This window comes from Rhinoderma darwinii, chromosome 2 (genome assembly GCF_050947455.1).
Source record: "Rhinoderma darwinii isolate aRhiDar2 chromosome 2, aRhiDar2.hap1, whole genome shotgun sequence".
In the NCBI taxonomy this organism is placed as follows: domain Eukaryota; kingdom Metazoa; phylum Chordata; class Amphibia; order Anura; family Rhinodermatidae; genus Rhinoderma; species Rhinoderma darwinii.
This window is the reverse complement of record NC_134688.1, coordinates 65,574,209-65,596,816: the sequence shown is the minus strand read 5'-3', so window position 1 is coordinate 65,596,816 and position 22,608 is coordinate 65,574,209. Positions and strand designations below refer to the sequence as shown.

The 22,608-nt window shown below is 41.9% G+C and overlaps 1 long non-coding RNA gene across 1 annotated transcript in view; it reads left to right on the top strand.

Moving 5' to 3' along the window:
* Positions 1-1,769: 1,769 nt before the first annotated feature.
* The window catches only part of LOC142740594 (uncharacterized), a 367,864-nt gene continuing 347,025 nt past the window's right edge, over positions 1,770-22,608 (top strand). The window contains exon 1 of the long non-coding RNA XR_012880801.1: positions 1,770-1,801. This is a non-coding gene — a long non-coding RNA (uncharacterized LOC142740594). The remainder of the gene's footprint in view (positions 1,802-22,608) is intronic.

The following is a 22,608-nucleotide window of genomic DNA, read 5'->3' as shown; positions in this document are numbered from 1 at the left end:
CCGCTTCAATACTGGGGGTGGTAGATGGAAGAATAGAAAAAAATGCCCCTCACAAAATATAGTGACTTCTTATTACTGACAAGCTACAAGTCTGTAATATATTAGGAAAAGAGACCAAGAACCTGGAAATCCGATGAGGTCAACTATGGATCCAGACTAAGCTGCCACCTAAACTTATTTGTCGTCAGCAAACTTGGTGCATGCCCAGTATATTCATTATATATATCCACATTATATGTGTCCAGAGACACCACAAAAGAAAAAGAGAATCAGAAACTCCACATTTCTCTATAGTTTCCCTTTAAGTTCTGGTTTATATAGAGATATAACTTTAAGCTCCTGGGCCTTGATGCCAAATCTATATCAGGTCCTGCCAACTATCATATACCATATATAATCTACACTCCCACAGACAGAAGAGACTGGTTTTATGGAAAATGGGCTCCTGGGCAACAAGCAATGACCCACTAGGTCATCTTTTTATATTGTTTTTTTTTTAAATTTATCTGGTGGTCTAAGGCTGTGAAAGGGTTCATTGTAAATTCACTGGTGGTTTAAGGCAGTAAATAGATTATTTTTACATTACCTGGTGGTCAAGGGCAGTCAAGGGGGTCAAAAGTGCAATCAGGGTTCCTCTAGGAGATGGGGGCACTGCAGATTTGCCCAGATTGCGACCCCCTTATGCATGTCATGGACACCTGGGCCTGTGTGTGACTGGTTGCAACCTCTGAACCCCTATAGTTATGTTCCCTGGGTTTACACTAACATTACAAAATGTGTTCAATGTCTGACTCGTCCTGTGATAGAAAATGAAATGTGTGAAAGTAAATATATTATTATTCGTTTTAGATATGTGGTTATTTTATGTATATGTATTAAACCCATTATGTATTTTACAGACATTTATAACATCTGAATATGTGGCACCTGTGACAGCCGACATGCTAGAAGATCTACTGTATATATGTAAGTATTTTAGCAAATAGCAACCTATAGAAATTCTATAATCTGATGTCATCCAGAATGTTCCTATAGAGACACATGACAAGACTGTGGGAACAAATTCCCTAATGTTACAGACCTGTCAACCAGGGCCGGCCTTAGGGGTGTGCGACCTGTGCGGTTACACTGGGTGCATTACCTGTCACTACTGAATGGGGCACTGCTGGCATTGATGTCTTGAGCACCCAGGGCCTGCACACCTAATCCCTCAGTTGGTGCAAAAACCTAAGGAAAGGGCACTGCTCAGGATGCAGATACATTCCCTTGATAATGGATTACATTACAGTGTGGCAGACAATATCTCTCTGGCGGTGTTATTTGGGCACTGTATGATTGCATTATTTGAGTACTATATTGTACTCCTTAAGCTGAATTCACACGCTGCAGATTTGCTGCACGGCAAAATTCACAAGTGTTACAGATGTATTTTACTGCAACTCTGTATTATTATAGAAATGCTCCATAAAGAAGATATTATGATACTAGAGATATATAAGGGACTTGTTTTTTAGATAATTTCCTAATACACCGTTGGCTTATCGGGGAGCATACAGTGCACACAGAGTGTCTACATTACCGTACTGCAGTCTGTGCGCCACCATACAGGTCCGTCCACATGAAATTGCTGTGTACATGAGCCCTAATGTACATTTCCTTCATTGTTGGGTGATCTATACTGAGCACACGTCAGTCTGTCTCAAGATTTGAAACTACACAATTATCCTTTTTTCCAGAACACCTTAAGATCAGCTGCCTGCTGCCAGGGGAACTCTCTGAAGCAATATCTCATCTATGCAAGGTGCGTCTATCATTAGTTACTATATGCAGTATGCATCAATACCCTTCACAGTTAGAATGACACTTTTTCATCCCCTGGGTAGGAATGCCTCTTTTGTATGCCTCCACAGTAAGGAAGCCCCCTTTTGTAAGCCTCCACTAAGTATTTTTATGCCCCCATTAATAGCGCCCCCTTTGTGCCACAAAAATAAAAAATGATACTCACCTAATAGACAAAGAACCTGGTCAGACATTCTGCTTCCTATGAAATCAGTGGCCTGGCGCAGACGATGTAATTTAGTGACGTCATCGCGCTGGGCCGCTGACGTCATCAGCATACTCCCAGTGCCTTGTAGGCTACAGGCCTGATCTAGGCCATGGCCTACGAAATCATACGGCAGGGCAGGAACACAATGGCTTCCTGTGCCGTTATGGTTTGTCAAATTTCAGGGGCATAAGGGGCCCCATCGCTGTGGGCCAGCCCAAAGCCCTGGGCCCCGGGCAGTCACCCCATTCACACCTTTGGTAATCCGCCACTGGTTGGGGTCAGGTCTCTGCTCTAGATAAAAATGTTTCCATTGATTGGGATTTGTACTAATACATTGTCCCTCTTACTCCTAGCATTAACTACTCATAAGAGTCGATGACAACCACACGTCCCAGGAGGGCAAGTCAAAGAATAAGCAGAGCCCTCCACCTCACATCACATAACATTCTACATGCAGCCTAACGTATTCAGTAGGAGAGTCCAAGGTCAGTGTATTTTATTTCCTGCATCTCTACACGATCACACAGGGCGCATTACTGGTCAATACTGAAGGGGGCACCACCACCATAGATACACAGAGCACCCACAGCTTGTACTCCCGATCCAGCACTTTGTACTCAAATCTACAAAAACACAAAAAGATGCAATCCCTAGTTGTTATAATTGTTATTTGTGCACTATATGATTTAATTATTTGGGTACAACATGGTACATCATAAGTGGGAGGGGGCCCATAGAAGATACTGCACAGGACATCAATGAACCTAAGGTCGGCCCTGGATGTAACATAATAACTGCAGCAGTAACATGCCGTCCACACTGACATGACCGCTGTGGCCTAGTAACCAAAGACAACAGAACCACCAGTGCAGGAGCCACAGGAATATAGAAGATGAGTAGTGACTATTCGTTATTGTTAGCCATATATATACTGAGGTTTGTAGAACTGTCAGAAAAACCCTTTTATGAATATTTTCTCTGGTATCTAAATCTAGAAACCTAATACCCCATGTTCTACTCTCTCGACTCCAGTCCAAAAGACTCCACAATAAACAAATTAGATGTATTCCATTAAGGATACGTTTATATAGGAGAATAACTATAAGCTCCTGGTCCCGGATTTAAAATCTATATCATGGTCCTCTAACTATCGTGTGCCATTATACTGCTGGTGTTATTTATGTGGCAGAGAGGCATTGGACTCGCCCTGTGATAGAAAATGAAATGTGTGAAAGTAAATATATTATTATTCATTATAGATATGGGGTTATTTTATGTATGTGCATTAAACCCATTATAATTAGACAAGCAGTCTCACAGGACAAATACTTGTCAAGGTGGGAGACAAATCTCAACCACCCATATAAATGATTAGAGATAAGGACTCTAATAATACATGATAAACAAGAGAAAAAAAGAGTCCATACATATCAACATATGAAGGAATAAAACATCTTTATTGATACCATAAAAATACCCCTTGAGAAAGCTTCAGGCGAAACGCGTGTCGGGGCGCTCTTCTATACTTTTGGGTCACACTCAACCTCCCATACATGGGTAAGTGCATCTTTCGGACCTAACTTGGCTTTATGCCATTCTTCCAAGGCACTAGTCACTTAGATTAGTTACAGACCTTTTTGAATTAGGCATTTTTGTCCATCCTTGCCCTTGATTGCACTTTAAAATTACCCCTATTTGATGCACCCTGTGTTGGAGCTACATTGAGCTACAATAACTGTGCATACCATTCAGTGTTCTGTATATACTGCTATCAATGTACATATCTGTGATCCGTATTAGGATTTATTTTGGATTCTCTGTCTTTGTCATTCAGTGTATTTTTATGGTATCAATAAAGATGTTTTATTCCTTCATATGTTGATATGTATGGACTCTTTTTTTCTCTTGTTTATCATTAAACCCATTATGTATTTTACAGGCATTTATAACATCTGAATATGTGGCACCAGTGACAGCCGACATGCTATAAGATCCACTGTATATATGTAAGTAATATAGCAAATAACCTATAGAAATTCTTCAATCTAAGGTCATCCAGAATGTTCCTATAGAGACACATGACAAGCAAGACTGTGGGGACAAATACCCCAATGTTGTCAATAGGCTGAACATATATTTGTTGATATGATGAACTATACTAGGCGCACGTCATAATATATTTACAATTTAAACTTTTTGTTCCAGAAATACTTAAGATCGGCTGCCTGCTGCCAGGGGGACTCTCTGAAGCAATATTTCATCTATATGCGGTATGTCCATCATTAATTCTCTGAACTGAAAAAGTCATGAACGGGCAAAATGCCCATAAGAAACCACAAGGAGGGCCATGTGGCCCCCACGAAGAGAGGGGTAGTAATGGGGAGTCTTAGATAGTTGGCAGGGATAGGGATAGTGTAGGTAATGTTGTTTTTTTTTGTCTAAATGGAGCTGTCCACATGTCTGGGGATGCCAAGTAGTCTACGGGAAAAGGTATTGGCCTGAAGATAGATGCAAAGACCATTGGTTGAGGGGATTAGGGGTGGAGTAGCGTAGCAAGATTTAAGGCAGGGGTTCCTTTGCAAGAACATTTTCAACTCATCAAGACCTGGTACAAGCATTCGCAAGCGCTTGGGGAGAAGTAGCGTGAGAGTCAGGATGCCGGCGGCTGCTGCAACTACTTCCAGCGGACACATTGGTGCCTTTGATCTTACAGCGCCATTGGTGAAAGTTCGGTAGCCCTAATTTAAGCCTACTCTTTTAAATCAAAACTGGAGGCGGCCGTACCACTGCAATGCCATAGACAAGGAGTTGAGTAAGTTACATTATCCAGTCATTATCTGCAGACATGGGTGACAATGGATGCTGGCAGAATGTTTTTATATTTATAAGACTCAAGCAGAAAGCAGTGGAAGGGGTCAGGATATCGCCACATATAGAGCAGCCACAAGTCATTCAGCACATGATGAGATACGTCTATGATTGGTTACTATATAAAGTACCCGCCAGTCAATCTCTATATTTAACATCATTCCAGATGTGTCCTCTAGTTTTCTGATTTGCAAATGTATTGAGCTGACAGCAGCTAAAGATAGGATGGCAACCTACCTGCAACATACCTGGAACATATTGCCCAAAACAGGGGCGTACATAGACACCAGAGGGCCCCTGTAAAAGAACAGTATATGAGCCTTAGCTCTCCAACCATATATCATCTCCCATATCATAGAGTATCCCCTTATGTCTCTCCATCCTCCAGTAATTGTGAGCTATGAAATTCATTGTCTCAATGCTTTACATGCAATCTGATAGTAGGATGCTACTAGCTACTTTTAGGGTGATAGTGGACCCCCTTACCTGCTGGACCACGATGCAGCTGCCCGGGTCTCACATATGGTATGTCCACCCATGATTTATGTGAGAAAGTCATATGGGAAAAGCCCTCTGATAAGTTAAAAGATGGTTGCCCATTAGGCCTATGCATTTAATAGCCAATGATTTCATGTTGTGTAACCGCTGAGGGGTTATATTATATAATACTGTATATTGTAATGCCGTGGTGAAGGAAAGGTACAGGGTTCAGGAGCCTTCTCTACTATTTAGTGTAACAGCGCTGGGCACTTGTGCCAAGTATTCTACACTTAGCCCCAAACTTTGCTAGCAGTCAGGGGAGACACTGCTCACCTAACGGTTGTCATTACTACAAGTAATAAAAGCGGGCAGCAGAAAGCGGACCTATCCATGTTACCCGTCACCCTGGGGTCCACAGCGTTTAGCTGCAGGATTGTAGGGGTATGGGTGGCAGGACTTCTAGTATAGTTACTCTCTGTAACTATTTGTGAATATGTGTATGAACTCCCTCAGAAACCCCATAATAGTTTACTGTTGTGATGTAATAAAAATATAGTTCATTGTTCTCAGTCGAATCACATTATTATGAGCAGCAGCTAATCCAGAGTAACCGCCGTGTGCAGCATGGACAGCAGTTAGACGGGCTGGGAGTGACTCAATGAGGTGCTTGTAGGTTGCCTCAGGTATCTGGAGCCATGCTGACTGCAGTGCATCCCACATTTGCTGGAGGGTGCGTGGGGGAGGATGCATAGAGCGAACGAGATGATCGAGTCGGTCCCACAGATGCTCAATTGGGTTCAAGTCTGGCGAATTAGGGGGCTAGAGAAGTACTTGGACGTCTTAGTCGTGCTCTTCCAACCACTGTCGGACATTTCTAGCCGTGTAACATGTCGCATTGTCTTGCTGTGAGATTACATCTGCCCCAGGGAAGACAAACAGCATGTATGGGAGGACGTGATCTGCAACGATGGGCTCAGAGAATGCCATGAAAAAATTCCCCAGAAATTTCCAGCAATGTTTGCAGAGTATTTGTTCTCTGATGTTTCTCGCCTGACACGCCAATGTCCATACGTTCGATTGACCAGAAAACCTGACTCATCGGAGAAGGCAACCCTTTGCCAATCATCGGTGGTCCAATTCCGATACTGCCGTGCAAATTGAAGCCTTTTTTTCAGAGTGACCATCCATCTGCTTCAGAGCCCCATACGCAGTGGGGTTCTCTGAACTGTTGTTTTATACACACGTCTGGTGGCCCCCTATACTGTATGTGGGGCACTAAAAAGGGATTATACTCTGTGTGGCCCACTATATAGGGCATTGTACAATGGGGTGGCATTATACTTTTTTATGGGGCATTTTTTTATGATGGGGTGGGGCGCCGAAAGATAATTTTGCATGGGGTGCCATCTATCCTAAGGCTGGCCCTGATACCAGGGTCCTCCAACTATCATGTGCCATTATACTGCTACTGTTATTTATGTGGCAGAGGGGTTATTGGAAAGTAAATATATTATAATTCATTAGAGATATGTGCTTATTTTATGTGTATGAATTAAACCCATTATGTATTTTACAAACGTTTGAAACATCTGAATATGTGGCACCAGTGACAGCCGACATGCTAGAAGATCCACTGTATATATGTAAGTATTATAGCAAATAACAACCTGTAGAAAATCTATAATCTGATGTCATCCAGAACGTGCCTATAGAGACACATGACAACCAAGGCTGTGGGTACCAAAGTCGTCAATAAGCTGAACATATATTTGCTGAATCATACTAACCACACTTCATAATATCTCTGTCTACCAGCCTACCCGAGCTCTATGTTCTGCCAACGACCTTAGATTAAAATCCTCCATAATCCGAACCTCCCACTCTTGTCTCCAAGATTTTTCTCGCACTGCATCAGTCCTCTGGAATGCGTTACCACAGACAATCAGATTAATTCCCACTATCCACAGTTTTAACCCCTTAACGACCAAGGACGAAAATGAACGTCATGGTCGGCTGCTAGTTCCCGCACCATGACGTTCATTTTCGTCCGCATTTCAAACTGTCACTCTGTGTAAACACAGAGTGACAGACCCGCGCTGACAGCTGTCCTAGACAGCTGAGACATCAGCCTCGCCGGACAGCGGACCATCGCCGCTGCTTTCGGCAGTTAACCCCTTAAGTGCGGCGACGGATTGCCGTCACCGCATTTAAGTGGTTTGAAGCACATCGGCAGCCCCCACGAAGTGATCGTGGGGGCTACCGATGCTTGTCACGGCAATCGGAGGTCAGATAATGACCTCCGGGTTGCCATGTACGGAAGCCTCGGAGGAACAGCCTCCGGCCGTTCCTCCTCTGCTTCCTGTCAGTGTGACAGTCACGTCACAATGACAGTTAGAGTACATTACACTACGTGTGTAGTGTAATGTACTCCAGCAGCGATCAAAGCTGCAAGACAAAGTGTCCCCTAGTGGGACAAGTTAAAAAAGTAATAAAAAGTAATAAAAATGTTTTAAAAAAAGTGTAAAAATAAAAGTTAGAAGTTCTATAAACACTAAATGCTTTTTTTCCCTATAATAAGACTTTTATTATAGAAAAAAAAATGAACACGTTAAAAAGTACACATATTTGGTATCACCGCGTTCGTAACGACCCCAACTATAAAACTATAATGTTATTTTTCCCGCACGATGAACACCCCAAAAAAAATCAATAAAAAACTACGACAGAATCGCAATTTTTTTGGTCACCACCGCTCCCTAAATAAAGAATAAAAAGTGATCAAAAAGTCGCATGTACCCAAAAATAGTACCAATAAAAACTTCTATCCGTCCCGCAAAAAAACAAGCCCTTACACAGCTTTTTTGACTAAAAAATAAAAAAATTATGGCTCTCAGAATATGGTGACAAAGATTATTTTTTTTTTTTATAAATAAGTCATTTTATCGTGCAAACGCTAAAAAAAAGGACCAAACCTATATACATATGGTATCGCCGTAATCGTACCAACTCACAGAATAAAGTAAAAATGTAATTTATAGCGTACGGTGAGCGCCGCAAAAAGAAAACCTAAAAAACGGTGTCAGAATTCCTGTTTTTTGCTCAGGATTGCAAAAAAATTGAATAAAAAGTGATCAAAAAAAATGGCATGTACCCCAAAATGGTACCAATGAAAACGACAGATTGTCCTGCAACAAATAAGTCCTCATGCAGCTCCGGTGGTGAAAAAATAAAAAAGTTCTGGCTTTCAGAATATGGCGATGCAAAATGTGCAGTGTCCAAAAGTGGATAAGATCGGGCGCCATTTTTCAGTGCGACACCGGCCACATATCTATGAATTATTATTTATTTACCGCATTATAATACCCTCTTATTATGCCCTGATGTTCTCCGCACAGATTACATATACCCTGATGTACCCCGCACAGATTACACATGCCCCCACATTATAAAGTGAAATACCAGCGAAACCCAAAACAGAAAAACTACCAAGCAAAATCTGCGCTCCAAAAGCAAAATGGCGCTCCCTCCCTTCTGAGCCCTGCAGTGTGCCCAAGCAGCAGTTTGCGCCCACACATATATGGCGTCGCCATACTTGAGAGAACCCGCTTAACGTTTTATGAGGTATTTGTCTTCAGTGGCACAAACTGGGCACAACATATTATGCACTAAAATGGCGTATCAGTGGAAAATTGCAATTTTCACTTTGAACCATCCGCTGCACATTAACCCCTTTGCGCACTATGACTTAATTGCCCGTCATGGTGCGGTGGTTGATGTATGGAGCCGGCTCACGTGCTGAGCCCGCTCCATACGCTGCGGGTGTCGGCTGTGTATTACAGCAGGCCCCCTCGGTACTAACGGACAGGAACAGCGATCGCTCTGTTACAGAAGCCTGTAAGAATAACAATATACTGCAATACATTAGTATTGCAGTATATTGTACCAGTGATCCAATGATCGCTGGATCAAGTCCCCTAAGGGGATTGATTAATAAAATGTGTAGAAGAATTATAGTTATTAGTAGTGAGAATTTTTTTTTTTAAAGTAATGTAAAAAAATGAACAAAATTGGTATCGCTACGTCCGTAAAAGTCCGAACTATTACAATATACCATTATTTAATTTGCACAGTGAACACCTTAAAAAAATGTAATAATTGAAACCGCCAAAATCGCAATATTTTTTTTTTGTCACCTTCGCTCTAAAAAAAAAATGTAATACAACTTTTGAATCACTTTTTATGTACCAAAAAATGGTACCAATAAATACTGCAGCTCCTCCCGCAAGAAATAAGCCCTCACACCGCTCTATTGATGGAAAAATAAAAAAGTTATGGCTCTTGGAAAGCGTGGAGTGAAAATCTAAAATATGAAAGCAAAAAATGGATCAGTCCTGAAAGGGTTAATTCATTTCTAATGAAAAAACTTTTGACCACATGTGGGGTATTTCCGTACTCGGGAAAAATTGCTTTATAAAAAATGGTTGTTTTTTTTCCTCCTTTATCCCTTGTGAAAATGAGAAAATGCAACATTTTAGTGGAAAAAATGTTGATATTAATTTTCGCGCCCTAATTCCAATAAACTCTGCAAAAGACCCGTGGTATGTAAATGCTCACTATACCCCTAGAAAAATTCCTTGAAGGTTTTTCCAAAATGGGGTCACTTTTGGTGGGTTTCCACTGTTTTGGTCCCTCCAGTGCATTGCAAATGCGACATGGCACCGAAAACAATTCCAGCAAAATCATAAATCCAAATGGCGCTCCTTCCCTTCTGAGCCCTGTGGGTCCAAACAGCAGTTTATTACCACATATGGGGTATTGTCGTAATCGGGAGACATTGCTTTACAAATGTTGGGGTGCATTTTCTTCGTTATTCCTTGTAAATAATAAAAATTTCTATGTTGTTTCAGAAAAAAAGTACATTTTAATTTTTACAGACTAATTCCAATATATTTAGCGAAAAACCTGTGTGGTCAAAACTAACTATACCCCTAGATAAATACCTTAAGGGGTCTAGTTTTCGAAATGGGGTCGTTTATGGGCAGTTTCTATCGTTCTGGCAGCTCAAAGCTTCTCCAAATGTACAGTGGGGCCTAAAACATTTTCAAGCAAAATATGAGTCCTGAAAGCCTCCGGGTGCTCCCTTCCTTTGGGGCCCTGCCGTGTGTCCAAACAACGCATTAGGGCCACAATGTGGGTATTTTTGAAAACAGGAGAAAGAGGGTGATAGATTTTGTGGTGTGTTTCTTCATTTTCATGTTCGCTTTACAAAGAAATCGGTCTTCAAACAAATACTTTTATGAAAAAAGTGAATTTTTTTTTTTTTTCACCTGCTATGCATTAAATTTTGCAAAAAACTGTGGGGTCAAAATACTCTCTACACCCCTAAATAATTACGTTATGGGGTCTAGTTTTCTAAATTGGGTAGTTTATGGGGAGTTTCTATCGTTCTGGCAGCTCAAAGCCTCTCCAAATGTACAGTGGGGCCTAAAACATTTTCAAGCAAAATAGGAGTCCTGAAAGCCTCCGGGTGCTCCCTTCCTTTTGGGTCCTGCCGTGTGTCCAGGCAGCGCATTAGGGCCACAATGTGGGTATTTTTGAAAACAGGAGAAACAGGGTGATAGATTTTGGGGTGTGTTTCTTCATTCTCATGGTCGCTTTACAAAGAAATTGGTCTTCAAACTGATACTTTTATGAAAAAAAGTGAAATTATTTTTTTTTTCACCTGCTATGTATTAAATTTAGCAAAAAAACTGTGGGGTCAAAATACTTACTATACCCTTAGGTAAATACCTTAAGGGGTCTAGTTTTCTAAATGGGGTCATTTGTGGGGGTTTCCATCACTCTGAGACCTATGAGCCTCTGAAAACCTGGCTTGGTGCAGGAAAACAAAATGTACTTCAAAATGTATAAAATTATTATTCAATATGTAAGTCCTCTAAATTGCTGAAAATTTATTTTATTTTTTTCAAAAGTGCTGCCAAAATAGAGTAAAGGGATAGAAATATATTTAATTTAAAAAATTGTACAGTATGTGTGTACATATGTGACATATTGCAGTTAAAAATAGGGGAAAATGGTAATTTTTACAAAATTTCTTCCATTTTTCTATTTTTTAATTAATTTCCGCAAATCGTATCAGTCTACTTTTACCACTAAAATAAAGTACAACATGTGACGAAAAAACAATGTCAGAATTACTTGGATATTCAAAACTTTCACAGAGTTATTCTCTGATAAAGTCAGACATACCAGATTTGACAAATCTGGCTTGGTCATTAAGGTACAAACATGCCCGGTCATTAAGGGGTTAAACGTGCCCTGAAAACAAATCTTTTTGGACAAGCCTATAACATTCCCTAATCGGACTCCTTTCCTTGGCCCCATTAGTCCTCAGAAAAAGATTCCTTCACACTCCTTGCACCGTACTGCATTTCATGTTCGTTATACACGGATACTGGCTGGTGACCGGCTAATGTAGACTTATGTGTACTACCCCATGTGTATAAAAGATGGCTGGACCATTGTACTGAACAAACACTTTTACGCCTTGTGTCACCCTTATTTCCTCATAGATTGTAAACTCTTGCGAGCAGGGTCCTCAATTCTCCTGTCTGAATTGTAAACTAGCTTTGTCACTATCTAATGTCTGATATTGTCTGTTTATGTTCCCTCTAAATTGTAAAGTGCTGCGTAATATGTTGGCGCTATATAAATAAAGATTATTATTATTATTAATAAGGTGTGCCATGTGGCTCCCAGGAAGGGGTAGTTGTGGGGGAAGTATGAAGAGTATGGTAGAAATAGGCATAGTATAGGCTAGGTTGTTTTTTTTGTTCAAAATGGAGGTTTGTACCTCAAGATTAGGTTTAAGATAATTGTCTGAGGGGATTAGGGGTGCAGTAGAGGTAATTGTTGAGGGAATTAGGGGTGGAGTAGTGTAGGGGGATTTTAGTCAGGGTTGCCCTGCCTAAAAAGTTTGCGACACATCAAGGCCTTGAGGAGGTGGGAACTAGGGTGCTGGCGGCTACTGTAGTTCCTTGCACGTCAAGTTCAAAGCACCACAGGCTGGAAGTTCAGTAGGCTTAATTTAGGCCTGCTATTTCAATGTGAAACTGGAGGTGGCCATAGGACTACGATTCAATAAACAAGTAGTTGAGTGAGTTGTGTTACCCAGTCACGATCTTCAGGCATGGGTGACAATGAATACTGGCAGAAGGTTTTTATATTTCAAGGAATCTGCAAAAAGCAGCAGAACGGACCAGGATATCGCCACGTATGGAGCCCCCACAAGTCATGCAACACAAGGGCTGTTTGGCTGGAAATGTCCTGGCATCGTAGAAACAAGGCAGGTATCCTCAATGGTAGAAGCCTAGCAGACATTTGAGGCGAGTCTGATTCTGATCTGTCAGATGATTATGAGTGGTCTAATGTTGAGGATAGTAGGGCTGATGGGCAAGATGTTGAAGATGCTGAACACATGTTCAAACAGGATGAAGGAAGAAGGTAAAAGCAAGTAAAAACATTCCGGACAATGGTATCAAAAATATCTGTAAGGGCTTCGGGGAAATAGGAACAAGGGTGCCGGCAGCTGCTGCAGTTCCTTGTCAAGGGAAAAAGAGGCAGATGAGGTTATTAGAGATTGGGTGAAGGTATTTTTTTTTTTTAAATATTGCAGTGTTATGGTGGTGAAGCAGGGCCCCCTTTTTTAATCAGATGCCAATAAAAAGGAATGATGCCCATAAACAAGGCTAAGTATATAATAAACTATATATATTGCATCTAAATGAATCATCAGTTAACGATGCAATAGACAAGTAGTTGAGTGAATTGCATTACTCAGGCAGGAGTTGCAGGCATGGGTGACGATGGATATTTGCACTGTGTTTTTGTGCCTACAGGACTCAAGCGGGAAGCAGTGAAAGGGGCCAGGATAACGCCACGCATAAAGCATCCAGAATTCATGCAGCACAAGTACCTGGACTTGGGATGTAATAGACTGTTCGGAAGCCATTTGTTGGCGAGGAAGGCAGTTGGCGTTCGAAACGCGTAAGCGGTTTTGTATCACACTTCACCAGTTGTGGTTTAAGAAGTTTGTTTCTAATAAAGTCCTCAGATTGGATCGCTCGACCATATTTTCTACTGTTTGCTGTACATTTGTTAGACACTGGTGGTCAGGGAATCACGAAGATTGGTTATGGTGATCAACGGCTACCTGGGTAGAAGGCCAGCTGCATGCAGGCAGGCATGCCTGTCCCTAGAAGTGGGATTCGTTGCTTGGTGATGCAGCACAAGGACTTGGGATGCAATGGACGTTTCAGACGGCATGGTGTACATTGGCCGGACATAGGTCTTCATTTGTTAACAACCTGCTAGCAAGGCAGAAGATTGTTTAAAAAACGAGTAATTGGTGAGGGCAAAGTAAGTCAGTTGCAAGTTTTCCTTACACCCCGCCTATTTACACAGGTCAGACCCACAACCTCAAGTGTTTGAATTACAAATAGTACACATGATCCCATTCAGCCCACCTAAAAGGAATACAGACCACACACCAAACCGCCTATAGGCATACAGGCAGGGGTGGGATTCAAATTTTTAACAACAAGTTCTCTTTTTTTCTCACAAAGACATATGCGCCGTGGAAAGGGAGCGCTCGCAGTGTATCGCACCATGGAAAATGATTCTAATAATCAAATAAAACAATTACAATATTCCAAATACACCTATATTAAAGTTGACTCTAAATAAAGAAATTCCATGTCCAGAATGTTTAACTGGATTTCCACACTATGTATATAATTACATAAGCCTACATACCTACATACTTACCCACCCACACATCATATTAAAATCACCAATTACATATAGACCTATATGCGCACATTCAATATACTGAGCGTGCTCAGCCCATTTAGTTAGGCTGTGCACTGTGAGAAAGGTGGAGGACAGTGCGCCGGGGGCATTAAGCGATGAAAAAATCTCCCAGGCCAAGTTCGGTACATAAATACAACACCAGAACCAAAATCATACATATATATAAAACCAGAACCAAGCTCAGTACATAAATACAGCACCAGAACAAGGCTCTTTCAAAGAGGCTCTGTCACCAGTTTATAAGTGCCCTATCTCTTACATATTGTGATCGGCGCTGTAATGTAGGTAACAACAGTGTTTTTTATTTTGAAAAGCGGTCAATTTTGAGCAAGTTATGAACAATTTTAGATTTATGCTAATTAGTTTCTTAATAGACAACTGGGCGTGTTTTTACTTTTTTTTTCTTACCAACTGGGCGTTGTAAAGAGAAGTGTATGACGCTGACCAATCAGTGTCATACACTTCTCTCCATTTATTTTTAGCAGTACTCACAACATCTCGCGAGATCACGCTGTGCAGTCACATACTTCCACATTAACTTAACCAAAGTGTCTTGAGAGTGAATAGACATTGCCTCCAGCCAGGACGCAATGTCTATTCATCACTCCCGACACTTCGGTAAAATTTCTTGGAGACTCACTCACACAGCACAGCGTGATCTCGCGAGATCACGTGTGCTGTCATTCACAGAAACTTTACCGAAGTGTCGAGAGTGTGAATAGACATCACGTCCTGGCTGGAGGCAATGTCTCTTCACTCTCAAGACACTTCGGTAAAGTTAATGTGGGAGTATGTGATTGCACAGCGTGATCTCGCGAGATCACGCTGTGTTTGCGAGTACTGCTAAAAATGAATGGAGAGAAGTGTATGACGCTGATTGGTCAGCGTCATACACTTCTCTTTATAACGCCCAGTTGGTAAAAAGTAAAAACACGCCCAGTTGTCTATTAAGAAACTAATTAGCATAAATCTAAAATTGTGCATAACTTGCTCAAAACTGATCGTTTTTCAAAACAAAAACCACTGTTGTTATCTACATTACAGCGCCAATCACATTATGTAGGAGATAGGGCACTTATAATCTGGTGACAGAGCCTCTTTAAATCAGCCTTGTGATCATGTCCTTAATGTGTAGGCCCGGAATACTCCTTAACCCCTTTATGACAAAGGACGGATATATCCATCCTATGCAGGAGCTAGTTCTCGCATAGCGACGGATATATCCGTCCTCTGATCACGTGGATACTGCCACTGTACCCACACAATCAGCAGCAGGAGTACGGCTGTTATACACAGCCAGGCTCCTGCCCCAACTTCCAGAATTGAAGCACTCTCTCATTCCATTAGTTTAACCCATTAGATGCCGCTGTCAATAGTGACAGCAGCATCTAATGTGTTTGATAGAGGGAGGGAGCTCCCTCTGTCACCCCATCGGCACCCCCGCAAAGAAATCGCAGGGCGCCGTTGGGTTTCCATGGCAGCCGGGGGCCTAACAAAAGCCCCCAGGTCTGCCCTCAGCAACTGCCTGAGGCATGGCCTAATAGATTGCCTGTCAGTTTTACACTGACAGGCAATAATGCTTTGATATACTAAGTATACCAAAGCATTATATCTGTGATCAAAAGATCGCAAAGTAAAGTACCCTAGTGGAATAAAAAAACAAAAGTAAAATAGTTAAATAAAGTTTATGAAAAAAAACAAAACATTACAGTAAAAATAAAATAAAACCACTTTTTTTTCCAACAAGTGGTTTTATTTAGTAAAATTTTCAAAACAAATAACACATACACATATATGGTATAGCCCCGATCATAACTATTCATACAATAAAGTTAGCACATTAATTAAATGGCTGGATGAACGGAGTCCAAAAAAAAAACGGCAAAATGCCTTTTTTTTCTCACATTTCCCCCCATAAGAAATAAATTAAAAGTTAATCAATAAGTCCCATGTACCCCAAAATAGTACTAATGAAAACTACACCTTGCCCCACAATAATCATGCCCACATACGGCCACATCGACAAAAAAATAAAAAAGTTACGGCTCTTGGAATGGGATGATGCAAAAACAAGTAAAACATTTTTTAAAAGGGTATTCATTGTGCAAACATAGGAAAACATATAAAACCTTTATATAATTGTCATCCCCGTAATTGTGCCGACCCATAGAATAAAGATAACATGTTATTTACGCTGCATAGTAAACAGTGTAAATTTATAAGGTGAAAATCAATGCTGGAATAGCGGCTTATTTTTAATTCTCTCCTAAAATATTATTATATGCATCCAAAAGTGGTGCAATTGAAAAATACAACCACAAGGGAGAAAAGAAAACCTGGACCGCACATCCACTTGCTATACTTGATCTTTTGCGGCTCAGCAAAATGAAATGTACGAACATGAGGAGCAAGTGGACGTGCGGTCCATGTTTTCTTTTCTCCCTTCTAGATGTATATATAGTCTGTCTTTTTTTTTCTGGTACCAGCACTCCACCCCCATTTGGCCAAGGCATTTTAATAGAAGGAAACTGCATAAAAATAATTCCTATCTAATTGTTCTCATTTGGCCCCTGAGACTACATACAAGGAGGAAATGTGAGCTTTTTCCATCAGTTCCTTTGTTTTTGTGGTATTGTGTGGTAATCTTTTGTTGTTGAGGTGCTGTATCTGTGGAGGGATGTGGTCCAGAGCCAAGGAGGCTTAGACTGGCAGCATGGGTGCTGTTGGTCTCCTGGGTTGCTCTCTCTGCAGGTCCTGTGTTGCAGCGACATTGGTTGCCATGCGATACTACACTTGGTAGAATAGGGACCCACTTGAAAGAGGTCGCCGTGAAGTGGCAAGTGGGCTTATACAGTTCGCTCTATTGTCTTTCAATCCCAGGTTGCCTGCCTGAATTTAGGAATAAAGAGAAACCTTTTGCAAGTGGTGAGTGCCGTGCTGTCTTCTTTTCTACATGTTGTCAGTTTGATCAAAATGTTTACTAAGAACCTCATGTTCGTACATTTTATTTTGCTGAGCCGCAATAGATCAAATATAGCAAGGTTTTCTTTTCTCCCTTGTGAATGAAAGACACAACTCGTCTCGCAAAAAAGGCTATGTCGACGGAAAAAAAAAAAAGTTACGACACTTGGAGTGCGACCGTGAAAAAAAAAAAGTAATCCTTGGTCGTCAATGCGCAAAAAGGCCTGGTCATTAAGCGGTTAGGACCCATTTACACCTAAATTATTGTTACAAATGTTATAAATGCGCAAAAAGATCAATGTTAAATAATAGTAAATAGATTTTGTATCTCCCAAAACTCATGATATTGATGGCGGCATCATCAAATAAAAATACCGCCAAACCATGACGTACAGTTATGTCATGGAGACTTAAGGGGTTAATGTTATGATTAAACGGTATATAATCATCAAGGGCATAAAAATAGGGGCTGCAGAGGAAAAAGTCTCACCGGGACCCTGGTGCCTGAGGAGGACCAAAAGAAGACACTTGTAATATAAATGGAGCACAGCCTAAAAAATAGTCGCCTATTGGTCAGTGTCTGTAGCATCTAGAATAAACAGAATATGTCATTTCTAAATGAGGTTGTTCTGATGAGACGACCATTTTATATACGGACGTGACAAATTTACACAGGGATCCAATTTATATAAGTGACACTATTGATATAATTATTCCGCAATATGCAGCAGAAATGTACAGATGTAGTGATCTTTAACTTGACTTTGAAAGTGTTAGGGTATGTTCAGACGCAGTGTTTTCAGGCATATTACGGCTTGAAAAACGCCTGAATTAACAGAAGCAGAACGCCTCCAAACATCTGCCCATTGATTTCAATGGGAATTACGGCGCTCCCACGGGGCGTAATTTTATGCCTCTTTTTCAAAAACCGGCGCGTAAAAAGATGCCCCGTAAAAAGAAGTGCTGGTCACTTCTTCAGGCGTATTTGACGGACCGAATTCCCATTGAGGTCAATGGAAGTCATAAAAACCAGTTTGCAGGCGTTTGGCACACATTGGCAGCGTAATTTGAGGAGTTTATGCCTCCAAAAGCGCTTCAAAATACAGCGGAAACTTGGCCGACACTCCCCCAAGGGGTGTTGCCAAAACAGCCATTTTGTTTATAGTGCAAGCAAGGTGCTTTAACAGGAAAACTGAAGGAGCTTTCCAATAGCACCCAGAGCGTACAGTATACTGATGTGGATGCACTGATCTCCGAGGTAAGGAGCACATTAAACCAATAATGTTGTTTGTTTTTGTGTATCCATGTTTTTACGGGCTAAAACTGTTTTTTAAAGCTGCACACACTATGCAAGTGCAAACATATGTCTAGCCAATTTTATTAGTTTAATGTAATGTGTTCCTGAAATGTGCGTGTATTCCTATACGTTCTTCAAATTTAGCTGCCACAATGCAAGGTATACAATATTAGCAACGGTTTGGAAGCATGCATTTGGTTTGCAATATCTACAGATGCCATTTTGCACACTCAGACCTCATGGCGTATGTGTACCGGTTGTTAACTTTAACCCCTTAATACCGAAGGTATTTTAAACATTAATGACTGCGCAATTTTTTAAGTTTTTCCATCGTCGCATTTAAACATCTATAACTTCTTTATTTTTGCGTCGATATAGCTGTATTAGGACTTTTTTTGCTGAACAAGTTGTATTTTCTAATAGCACCATTTTGGGGTACATATAATTTATTGATTAATTATTTAATAACTTTTTTAGTGGGGTACTGGAGAAAAAAACCGAAATTTCGCCTTTTTTTGCATCTTAATTTTACGCCGTTTACCGTGTGGTATAAATAACATAATAATTTATTCAGCGGGTCGTAACGATTGCGGCGATACCAAATTTGTATGGATTTTTTATGTTTTCCTACTTTTACACAGTAAAAACACATATTTTTCAAAATTATTTGCTTTTGTGTCGCCATATTTTAAGAGCCATAACTTTTTTATTTTTTATAAATATTATTTTTTGACCGATGCAGCTGTAGGAGGGCTTTTTTTTGCGGGATGACTTGTAGTTTTTATTGGTACCATTTTGGAGTCGTGCGACGATTTGATCACTTTTTATCAAATTATTTTCTGGCATTGTATTTTATTATATTTTTTACGGCGTTCACCGTGCGGGTTAAATAATGTAATCGTTTTATAGTTTGGTTCGTTACGGACACAGCGATACCAAATATGAGTAACTTTTTAGGGCATGACCACACATGGCGGAATTCCTCCGCAACTGTCCGCATCAATGCCGCACCTAATCCGGGTTGCGGATTACGGCTGCGGATCTGCACAAAATGTGCAGAAAATTGATGCGGACTAGCTGCTGCGGACTGCGGGAAAAGTGCTTCCCTTCTCCCTATCAGTGCAGGATAGAGAGAAGGGACAGCACTTTCCCTAGTGATAGTAAAAGAAATTCATACTTACCGCCCGTTGTCTTTATGACGCGTCCCTCCTTCGGCATCCAGCCCGACCTCCTTGGATGACGCGCCAGTCCATGTGACCGCTGCAGCCTGTGCTTGGCCTGTGATTGGCTGCAGCCGTCACTTACACTGAAACGTCATCCTGGGAGGCCGGACTGGAGACAGACGCAGGGAGTTCTCGGTAAGTATGAACTTATATGTTTTTTTACAGATACTTGTATATTGAGATCGGTAGTCACTGTCCCGGGTGCAGAAACAGTTACTGCCGATCGCTTAACTCTTTCAGCACCCTGGACAGTGACTATTTACTGACGTCTCCTAGCAACGCTCCCGTCATTACGGGAGCCCCATTGACTTCCTCAGTCTGGCTGTAGACCTAGAAATACATAGGTCCAGCCAGAATGAAGAAATGTCAAGTTAAAAAAGCAAGACGCATCCGCAGCACACATGACATGTGCATGACAGCTGCGGACTTCATTGCGGAACTTTGAATCTCCATTGAAGTCAATGGAGAAATTCCGCCATGAGTCCGCCACTGCTCCGCAACAGACAGAGCATGCTGCGGACACCAAATTCCGCTCCGCAGCCTATGCTCCGCAGCGGAATTGTACGCATCGTGTAAACGAACACTGCTAAATTAAAGTGAAAGTCAATGGAGAAACGGCTCCGCTGCGGAATAACGCTGCGGAGTGTCCGCAGCGGAATTTAAGTGAAATTCCGCCATGTGTGAACCCGCCCTTACTGTTTTTCATAATAAAGTATTTTGTAAGGGGAAAAAGTGGGGGGGGGGGTTATTTTTTTTACCTGGGACATTTATTTATTTGTTTCAAACTTTCTTTAGCTTTTTTTCTTTTTTTTTTTTAGTCCCACTAGGGGACTTCACTGTGCAAACTTTTGATTGCTATTATAATACACTGCAACACTTCGGTATTGCAGTGTATTATTGCCGGTCAGTGTAAAACTGACATGCACCTGTTAGGCCATGCTTCTGGCATGGCCTAACAGGCAATTACAAAAAGCAGACCTGGGGGCCTTAGTTAGGCCCCCAGGCTGCCATAGAACCCATCAGCACCGCGCGATGCATGCGGGGATGCCAGTGGGATGAGAGAGGGAGCCCCTCCCTCTAAAATCACTCAGATGCGGCGCTCGCTATTGAGGGCCGCATCTGAGGGGTTAAATATGATTGGAGACAACTGCTAGTTGTCTCCGATGATTGCCCTGTTACTAACAGCCCGGGCTTCAGCAGCACCCCGCACGATGTTGGGAAAGTTCTTCTGAAGTGCCGGCGTGAAAAGGCGGCGCTTCAGAAGAACAACCCTGAACGGCCAAAGTAAAAACACTATATGCCGGTCGTTAAGGGGTTAAACTCTGTGTTTTAATGTTGTGATTGTATATATTTCTAAACTCTATACCTGGATTCCCTTCGTTTAACTATCTATGCACATTTTTTGTTTAATTTTCACAGCAGATTTATGACAAGTTTATGGTGTGTTAAAGTTTGTCCCAAATGTTCACTCTATGTATGTGATTATTTTAAGTGATGAATTGCGTTCGTGTACTGTGTGTTTGGAGCAGAGCAACGCGTAAACACGACACAATCGATCCTTTGTTTCGTTTCCTTGCACGTACAACCACAGTGGCCAACATTACGCACTTTACAACACTAACTAACCTTAGTAGATTAAGGTGAGATTCACACGACAGGGTCCCGCCCGAGCCCGAGTGTCGGCCGGTAAAATCGGCCATTTTGCCCGGCCAGTTTGCATAAAGTTTTGCATCCGTTCCGGGCTGGGCAGATCTGGACAGCGACATCAGTGGCAACTCCTGAAGGGGAATCCTCATGTGTTCAGGGATTCCGCTTCAGGAGTTTCCCCTGATGTCACTGCCCAGATATGGACAGAGACATCAAGCGCTCTGTCCAGGAGCGGAATCCCCGAAAACACGGGGATTCCGCTCCTTCAAGGAGCTAAAGTGGGGCTAGCACACAGCAGAGCAGGGAGATACCTCCCTGCTCTGCTATAGTGGCGTCGCTACAGTAGTAGCAGCCGCAGCAGCAGCAGCTGCTAGCGGTGCCATGGAAGGTGTCGCCGGGCCAGGGCATTTTTAAAACAAGCAGGGGAAGGGAGCCAGCGCAGTGCTCCCTCCACCTGCTGTACACCCCGGCTCTGCCACACAGTGTACAGCGTACAGCCATTCGTCCGAATGGCATCAACTCCTCCTCCTCACATGCACTCTGCGCTGTGAGGAGGAGGAGATAGAGCGCAAGCGACGGAAAACCCGGCCATCACTCGGGACACATTCCAGTGATGGCCGTGTATTACCCGGCCCCATAGACTTCTATGGGAGCCGGGCGGCCGGGTACCCGGCCGAAAATAGAGCATGCCCTACTTTTTGACGGCCGGTTTTCCCGGCCGTCAAAAAATCGGTCGTGTTAATAGCCCCTTTAGGGGTCTATTATTCCTAATGCAGCCGGGTTCCGGCCGATTTATGAATGGCCGGCACCCGGCCGGGAAACCCTGTCGTGTGAATGAGGCCTTAAAGTTTCTTAAAGTGTTTGTGGTATTAGGATTACAAATCAATAGCTTAGCATGTTTGTGTTTGTGTTTTGTGCCAGTCCAATAAAGAATCTTTGAGGATACAAAACTGTCCTTTGATTACACTTGTTTGTGAATTGTGAATTTGTTTGCGAATAGTTATTATATATTTTTATATTTTTTAGGTGCAGGCAGCCCCAAACTCTGGGACAAAGGGATATCCGGGTACAGCAGCAAAGCGCAAAGACACGACTCCTGGGAAGAAAAAAGGTGTTGCGCTGTACCCGGACTGGGTGGGCCGCACAAGCAAGGAGCAGGGGGAAATTGGTAAGTGTTCATAATATGTACACATAGGTTATTATAATAATGTTTA